Source organism: Ascaphus truei, unplaced genomic scaffold (assembly GCF_040206685.1).
Source record: "Ascaphus truei isolate aAscTru1 unplaced genomic scaffold, aAscTru1.hap1 HAP1_SCAFFOLD_765, whole genome shotgun sequence".
In the NCBI taxonomy this organism is placed as follows: Eukaryota; Metazoa; Chordata; class Amphibia; order Anura; family Ascaphidae; genus Ascaphus; species Ascaphus truei.
Window position 1 is genome coordinate 22460 of NW_027457100.1, and position 10041 is coordinate 32500.

Below are 10041 nucleotides of genomic sequence, written 5' to 3' on the forward strand. Positions count from 1 at the left end.
ACGGGGACGCCCCTTAGTGATAGTGACATCACCCCCTTACTGTATAACAGCTACGGACAAAGTGTGCAGACTCGCGGGGACGCCCCATAGTGATAGTGACATCCCCCCTTACTGTATAACAGCTAGGGACAAAGTGTGCAGACTCGCAGGGACGCCTCATAGTGATAGTGACATCATCCCTTACTATACAGCAGATAGGGACAAAGTGTGCGGACTCGGGGGACGCCCCATAGTGATAGTGACATCCCCCCCTTACTGAATAACAGCTAGGGACAACGTGTGCGGACTCGCGAGGACGCCCCATAGTGATAGTGACATCATCCCTTACTGTACAGCAGATAGGGGCAAAGTGTGTGGACTCGGGGGACGCCCCATAGTGATAGTGACATCCCCCCTTACTGAATAACAGCTAGGGACAACGTGTGCGGACTCGCAGGGGACGCCCCATAGTGATAGTGACATCATCCACCTTACTGAATAACAGCTAGGGACAACGTGTGCGGACTGCGGGGACGCCCCATAGTGATAGTGACATCATCCCCCTTACTGAATAACAGCTAGGGACAACGTGTGCGGACTCGCGGGGACGCCCCATAGTGATAGTGACATCCCCCCTTACTGAATAACAGCTAGGGACAAGTGTGCGGACTCGCGGGGACGCCCCATAGTGATAGTGACATCACCCCCTTACTGTATTACAGCTAGGGACAAAGTGTGCAGACTCGCAGGGACGCCCCATAGTGATAGTGACATCATCCCTTACTATACAGCAGATAGGGACAAAGTGTGCGGACTCGGGGGACGCCCCATAGTGATAGTGACATCCACCCCTTACTGAATAACAGCTAGGGACAACGTGTGGGGACTCGCGGGGACGCCCCATATTGATAGTGACATCATCCCTTACTGTACAGCAGATAGGGACAAAGTGTGCGGACTCGGGGGATGCCCCATAGTGATAGTGACATCCCCCCTTACTGAATAACAGCTAGGGACAACGTGTGCGGACTCGCGGGGACGCCCCATAGTGATAGTGACATCATCCCTTACTGTACAGCAGATAGGGCAAAGTGTGCGGACTCGGGGGATGCCCCATAGTGATAGTGACATCCCCCCCTTACTGAATAACAGCTAGGGACAACGTGTGCGGACTCGCGGGGACGCCCCATAGTGATAGTGACATCATCCCCTTACTGAATAACAGCTAGGGACAAAGTGTGCGGACTCGCGGGGACGCCCCATAGTGATAGTGACATCACCCCCTTACTGTATAACAGCTAGGGACAACGTGTGCGGACTCGCAGGGGACGCCCCATAGTGATAGTGACATCACCCCCTTACTGAATAACAGCTAGGGACAAGTGTGCGGACTCACGGGGATGCCCCATAGTGATAGTGACATCATCCCCCTTACTGAATAACAGCTAGGGACAACGTGTGCGGACTGCGGGGACGCCCCATAGTGATAGTGACATCATCCCCCTTACTGAATAACAGCTAGAGACACCGTGTGCGGACTCGCGGGGACGCCCCATAGTAATAGTGACATCATCCCCTTACTGTATAACAGCTAGGGACACCGTGTGCGGACTCGCGGGGACGCCTCATAGTGATAGTGACATCATCCCCTTACTGTATAACAGCTAGGGACAACGTGTGCGGACTCGCGGGGACGCCCCATAGTGATAGTGACATCATACCTTACTGTATAACAGCTAGGGACAACGTGTGCGGACTCGCGGGGATGCCCCATAGTGATAGTGACATCCCCCCTTACTGAATAACAGCTAGGGACACAGTGTGCGGACTCGCGGGGACGCCCCATAGTGATAGTGACATCACCCCCTTACTGAATAACAGCTAGGAACACAGTGTGCGGACTCGCGGGGACGCCCCATAGTGATAGTGACATCACCCCTTACTGAATAACAGCTAGGGACACAGTGTGCGGAGTCGCGGGGAAGCCCCATAGTGATAGTGACATCATCCCCCTTACTGAATAACATCGAGGGACACCGTGTGTGGAGTCGCGGGGAACGCCCCATAGTGATAGTGACATCATCCCCCTTACTGAATAACAGCTAGGGACAACGTGTGCGGACTCGCGGGGACGCCCCTTAGTGATAGTGACATCATCCCCTTACTGTATAACAGCTAGGGACAACATGTGTGGACTCGCGGGGACGCCCCTTAGTGATAGTGACATCATCCCCTTACTGTATAACAGATAGGGACACCGTGTGCGGAGTCGCGGGGACGCCCCATAGTGATAGTGACATCCCCCCCTTACTGAATAACAGCTAGGGACAAGTGTGCGGACTCGCGGGGACGCCCCATAGTGATAGTGACATCACCCCCTTACAGTATAACAGCTAGGGACAACGTATGCGGACTCGCGGGGACGCCCCATAGTGATAGTGACATCATCCCCTTACTGAATAACAGCTAGGGACACAGTGTGCGGACTCTCGGGGGTGCCCCATAGTGATAGTGACATCACCCCCTTACTGTATAACAGCTAGGGACACAGTGTGCGGACTCGCGGGGACGCCCCTTAGTGATAGTGACATCACCCCCATACTGTATAACATCTAGGGACAACGTGTGCGGATTCGCGGGGAAGCCCCTTAGTGATAGTGACATCATCCCCTTACTGAATAACAGCTAGGGACAAAGTGTGCGGACTCGGGGGACGCCCCATAGTGATAGTGACATCACCCCCATACTGAATAACAGCTAGGGACAACGTATGCGGACTGCGGGGACGCCCCATAGTGATAGTGACATCACCCCTTACTGAATAACAGATAGGGACAACGTGTGCGGACTCGCGGGGAAGCCCCATAGTGATAGTGACATCATCCCCTTACTGTATAACAGCTAGGGACAAGTGTGCAGACTCGCGGGGACGCCCCATAGTGATAGTGACATCATCCCCTTACCGTATAACAGCTAGGGACACCGTGTGCGGACTCGCGGGGCCGCCCTTTAGTGATAGTGACATCCTCCCCTTACTGAATAACAGCTAGGGACAACGTGTGCGGACTCGCGGGGACGCCCCATAGTGATAGTGACATCATCCCCTTACTGAATAACAGCTAGGGACACCGTGTGCGGACTTGCGGGGACGGCCCTTAGTGATAGTGACATCCTCCCCTTACTGAATAACAGCTAGGGACAACGTGTGCGGACTCGCGGGGACGCCCCATAGTGATAGTGACATCATCCCCTTACTGAATAACAGCTAGGGACACCGTGTGCGGACTTGCGGGGACGCCCCTTAGTGATAGTGACATCATCCCCTTACTGAATAACAGCTAGGGACAACATGTGCGGACTCGCGGGGACGCCCCTTAGTGATAGTGACATCATCCCCTTACTGAATAACAGCTAGGGACAACGTGTGCGGACTCGCGGGGACGCCCCATAGTGATAGTGACATCATCCCCTTACTGTATAACATCTAGGGACAACGTGTGCGGACTCGCGGGGACGCCCCATAGTGATAGTGACATCATCCCCTTTCTGAATAACAGCTAGGGACAACGTGTGCGGACTCGCGGGGACGCCCCATAGTGATAGTGACATCATCCCCTTACTGTATAACAGCTGGGGACAGTGTGCGGACTCGCGGGGACGCCTCATAGTGATAGTGACATCACCCCATTACTGTATATCAGCTAGGGACACAGTGTGCGGACTCGCGGGGACGCCCCATAGTGATAGTGACATCCCCCCTTACTGAATAACAGCTAGGGACACAGTGTGCGGACTCGCGGGGACGCCCCATAGTGATAGTGACATCCCCCCCTTGCTGAATAACACCTAGGGACAAGTGTGCGGAGTCGCGGGGACGCCCTGTAGTGATAGTGACATCATCCCCTTACTGAATAACAGCTCGGGACACAGTGTGCGGACTCGCGGGGACGCCCCATAGTGATAGTGACATCACCCCCTTACTGAATAACAGCTCGGGACACAGTGTGCGGACTCGCGGGGACGCCCCATAGTGATAGTGACATCCGCCCCTTACTGAATAACACCTAGGGACAAGTGTGCGGACTCGCGGGGACGCCCCATAGTGATAGTGACATCATCCCCTTACCACATAACAGCTAGGGACACCGTGTGCGGACTCGCGGGGCCGCCCTTTAGTGATAGTGACATCCTCCCCTTACTGAATAACAGCTAGGGACAACGTGTGCGGACTCGCGGGGACGCCCCATAGTGATAGTGACATCATCCCCTTACTGAATAACAGCTAGGGACACCGTGTGCGGACTTGCGGGGACGGCCCTTAGTGATAGTGACATCCTCCCCTTACTGAATAACAGCTAGGGACAACGTGTGCGGACTCGCGGGGACGCCCCATAGTGATAGTGACATCATCCCCTTACTGAATAACAGCTAGGGACACCGTGTGCGGACTTGCGGGGACGCCCCTTAGTGATAGTGACATCATCCCCTTACTGAATAACAGCTAGGGACAACATGTGCGGACTCGCGGGGACGCCCCTTAGTGATAGTGACATCATCCCCTTACTGAATAACAGCTAGGGACAACGTGTGCGGACTCGCGGGGACGCCCCATAGTGATAGTGACATCATCCCCTTACTGTATAACATCTAGGGACAACGTGTGCGGACTCGCGGGGACGCCCCATAGTGATAGTGACATCATCCCCTTTCTGAATAACAGCTAGGGACAACGTGTGCGGACTCGCGGGGACGCCCCATAGTGATAGTGACATCATCCCCTTACTGTATAACAGCTGGGGACAGTGTGCGGACTCGCGGGGACGCCTCATAGTGATAGTGACATCACCCCATTACTGTATATCAGCTAGGGACACAGTGTGCGGACTCGCGGGGACGCCCCATAGTGATAGTGACATCATCCCCTTACTGAATAACAGCTCGGGACACAGTGTGCGGACTCGCGGGGACGCCCCATAGTGATAGTGACATCACCCCCTTACTGAATAACAGCTCGGGACACAGTGTGCGGACTCGCGGGGACGCCCCATAGTGATAGTGACATCCCCCCCTTACTGAATAACACCTAGGGACAAGTGTGCGGACTCGCGTGGACGCCCCATAGTGATAGTGACATCATCCCTTTACTGAATAACAGCTAGGGACACCGTGTGCGGACTTGCGGGGACGCCCCTTAGTGATAGTGACATCATCCCCTTACTGAATAACAGCTAGGGACAACGTGTGCGGACTCGCGGGGACGCCCCAAATGATAGTGACATCACCCCCTTACTGAGTAACAGCTAGGGACAACATGTGCGGACTCGAAGGGACGCCCCTTAGTGATAGTGACATCATCCCCTTACTGAATAACAGCTAGGGACAACGTGTGCGGACGCGCGGGGACGCCCCATAGTGATAGTGACATCATCCACCTTACTGAATAACAGCTAGGGACAACGTGTGCGGACTCGCAGGGACGCCCCATAGTGATAGTGACATCATCCCCTTACTGAATAACAGCTAGGGACACCGTGTGCGGACTTGCGGGGACGGCCCTTAGTGATAGTGACATCCTCCCCTTACTGAATAACAGCTAGGGACAACGTGTGCGGACTCGCGGGGACGCCCCATAGTGATAGTGACATCATCCCCTTACTGAATAACAGCTAGGGACACCGTGTGCGGACTTGCGGGGACGCCCCTTAGTGATAGTGACATCATCCCCTTACTGAATAACAGCTAGGGACAACATGTGCGGACTCGCGGGGACGCCCCTTAGTGATAGTGACATCATCCCCTTACTGAATAACAGCTAGGGACAACGTGTGCGGACTCGCGGGGACGCCCCATAGTGATAGTGACATCATCCCCTTACTGTATAACATCTAGGGACAACGTGTGCGGACTCGCGGGGACGCCCCATAGTGATAGTGACATCATCCCCTTTCTGAATAACAGCTAGGGACAACGTGTGCGGACTCGCGGGGACGCCCCATAGTGATAGTGACATCACCCCCTTACTGTATAACAGCTGGGGACAGTGTGCGGACTCGCGGGGACGCCCCATAGTGATAGTGACATCACCCCATTACTGTATATCAGCTAGGGACACAGTGTGCGGACTCGCGGGGACGCCCCATAGTGATAGTGACATCCCCCCTTACTGAATAACACCTAGGGACAAGTGTGCGGAGTCGCGGGGACGCCCTGTAGTGATAGTGACATCATCCCCTTACTGAATAACAGCTCGGGACACAGTGTGCGGACTCGCGGGGACGCCCCATAGTGATAGTGACATCACCCCCTTACTGAATAACAGCTCGGGACACAGTGTGCGGACTCGCGGGGACGCCCCATAGTGATAGTGACATCCCACCCTTACTGAATAACACCTAGGGACAAGTGTGCGGACTCGCGTGGACGCCCCATAGTGATAGTGACATCATCCCTTTACTGAATAACAGCTAGGGACACCGTGTGCGGACTTGCGGGGACGCCCCTTAGTGATAGTGACATCATCCCCTTACTGAATAACAGCTAGGGACAACGTGTGCGGACTCGCGGGGACGCCCCAAATGATAGTGACATCACCCCCTTACTGAGTAACAGCTAGGGACAACATGTGCGGACTCGAAGGGACGCCCCTTAGTGATAGTGACATCATCCCCTTACTGAATAACAGCTAGGGACAACGTGTGCGGACTCGCGGGGACGCCCCATAGTGATAGTGACATCATCCCCTTACTGTATAACATCTAGGGACAACGTGTGCGGACTCGCGGGGACGCCCCATAGTGATAGTGACATCCCCCCCTTACTGAATAACACCTAGGGACAAGTGTGCGGAGTCGCGGGGACGCCCTGTAGTGATAGTGACATCATCCCCTTACTGAATAACAGCTAGGGACACAGTGTGCGGACTCGCGGGGACGCCCCATAGTGATAGTGACATCCCCCCCTTACTGAATAACACCTAGGGACAAGTGTGCGGACTCGCGGGGACGCCCCATAGTGATAGTGACATCATCCCCTTTCTGAATAACAGCTAGGGACAACGTGTGCGGACTCGCGGGGACGCCCCATAGTGATAGTGACATCATCCCCTTACTGAATAACAGCTGGGGACAACGTGTGCAGACTGCGGGGACACCTCATAGTGATAGTGACATCATCCACTTACTGAATAACAGCTAGGGACACAGTGTGCGGACTCGCGGGGACGCCCATAGTGATAGTGACATCCCCCTTACTGAATAACAGCTAGGGACACAGTGTGCGGACTCGCGGGGAAGCCCCATAGTGATAGTGACATCACCCCCTTACTGAATAACAGCTAGGGACAGTGTGCGGACTCGCGGGGATGCCCCATAGTGATAGTGACATCCCCCCTTACTGAATAACAGCTAGGGACACAGTGTGCGGACTCGCGGGGACGCCCATAGTGATAGTGACATCCCCCCCTTACTGAATAACACCTAGGGACAAGTGTGCGGAGTCGCGGGGACGCCCTGTAGTGATAGTGACATCATCCCCTTACTGAATAACAGCTAGGGACACAGTGTGCGGACTCGCGGGGACGCCCCATAGTGATAGTGACATCCCCCCCTTACTGAATAACACCTAGGGACAAGTGTGCGGACTCGCGGGGACGCCCCATAGTGATAGTGACATCATCCCCTTACTGAATAACAGCTGGGGACAACGTGTGCGGACTGCGGGGACACCTCATAGTGATAGTGACATCATCCACTTACTGAATAACAGCTAGGGACACAGTGTGCGGACTCGCGGGGACGCCCATAGTGATAGTGACATCCCCCTTACTGAATAACAGCTAGGGACACAGTGTGCGGACTCGCGGGGTAGCCCCATAGTGATAGTGACATCACCCCCTTACTGAATAACAGCTAGGGACAGTGTGCGGACTCGCGGGGATGCCCCATAGTGATAGTGACATCACCCCCTTACTGAATAACAGCTAGGGACAACGTGTGCGGACTCGCGGGGACGACCCTTAGTGATAGTGACATCATCCCCTTACTGAATAACAGCTAGGGAATACGTGTGCAGACTCGCGGGGACGCCTCATAGCGATAGTGACATCATCCCCTTACTGAATAACAGCTAGGGACTCAGTGTGCGGAGTCGCGGGGACGCCCTATAGTGATAGTGACATCCCCCCTTACTGAATAACAGCTCGGGACACAGTGTGCGGACTCGCGGGGATGCCCCATAGTGATAGTGACATCCCCCCTTACTGAATAACAGCTAGGGACACCGTGTGCAGAGCTGCGGGGACGCCCCATAGTGATAGTGACGTCCCCCCTTACTGAATAACAGCTAGGGACAAAGTGTGCGGACTCATGGGGACAAACTTAGTGATAGTGACATCATCCCCTTACTGTATAACAGCTAGGGACAACGTGTGCGGACTCGCGGGGACGCCCCATAGTGATAGTGACATCCCCCCTTACTGAATAACAGCTAGGGACACCGTGTGCAGAGCTGCGGGGACGCCCCATAGTGATAGTGACGTCCCCCCTTACTGAATAACAGCTAGGGACAAAGTGTGCGGACTCATGGGGACAAACTTAGTGATAGTGACATCATCCCCTTACTGTATAACAGCTAGGGACAACGTGTGCGGACTCGAGGGGACACCCCATAGTGATAGTGACATCCCCCTTACTGAATAACAGCTAGGGACAACGTGTGCGGACTCGCGGGGACGCCCCATAGTGATAGTGACACCCCCCCTTACTGAATAACAGATAGGGATAGTGTGCGGACTCGCGGGGAAGCCCCATAGTGATAGTGACATCATCCCCCTTACTGAATAACAGCTAGGGACAAAGTGTGCGGAGTCGCTGGGACACCCCATAGTGATAGTGACATCATCCCCTTACTGAATAACAGCTAGGGACAACATGTGCGGACTCGGGGGGACGCCCCATAGTGATAGTGACATCTCCCCTTACTGAATAACAGCTTAGGACACCGTGTGCGGACTGCGGGGACGCCCCATAGTGATAGTGACATCACCCCCTTACTGAATAACAGCTAGGGACACCGTGTGCGGACTGCGGGGATGCCCCATAGTGATAGTGACATCATCCCCCTTACTGAATAACAGCTAGGAACAACGTGTGCGGACTCGCGGGGACGCCCCATAGTGATAGTGACATCATCCCCTTACTGTATAACAGCTAGGGACAGTGTGCGGACTCGCAGGGACGCCCCATAGTGATAGTGACATCATCCCCTTACTGTATAACAGCTAGGGACACAGTGTGCGGACTCGCGGGGACGCCCCATAGTGATAGTGACATCATCCCTATACTGAATAACAGCTAGGGACAACGTGTGCGGACTCGAGGGGACGCCCCATAGTGATAGTGACATCACCCCTTACTGTATAACAGCTAGGGACACAGTGTGCGGACTCGCGGGGACGCCCCATAGTGATAGTGACATCATCCCTATACTGAATAACAGCTAGGGACAAAGTGTGCAGAGTCGCGGGGACGCCCCATAGTGATAGTGACATCACCCCTTACTGTATAACAGCTAGGGACAACGTGTGCGGACTCGCGTGGATGCCGCATAGTGATGGTGACATCATCCCCCTTACTGTATAACAGCTAGGGACACAGTGTGCGGACTCGCGGGGACGCCCCATAGTGATAGTGACATCACCCCCTTACTGAATAACAGCTAGGGACAAAGTGTGCGGAGTCGCGGGGACGCCCCATAGTGATAGTGACATCATCCCTATACTGAATAACAGCTAGGGACAAAGTGTGCGGAGTCGCGGGGACACCCCATAGTGATAGTGACATCACCCCTTACTGTATAACAGCTAGGGACAACGTGTGCGGACTCGCGGGGATGCCCCATAGTGATGGTGACATCATCCCCCTTACTGTATAACAGCTAGGGACACAGTGTGCGGACTCGCGGGGACGCCCCATAGTGATAGTGACATCCTCCCCTTACTGAATAACAGCTAGGGACAGTGTGCGGACTCGCGGGGACGCCCCATAGTGATAGTGACATCACCCC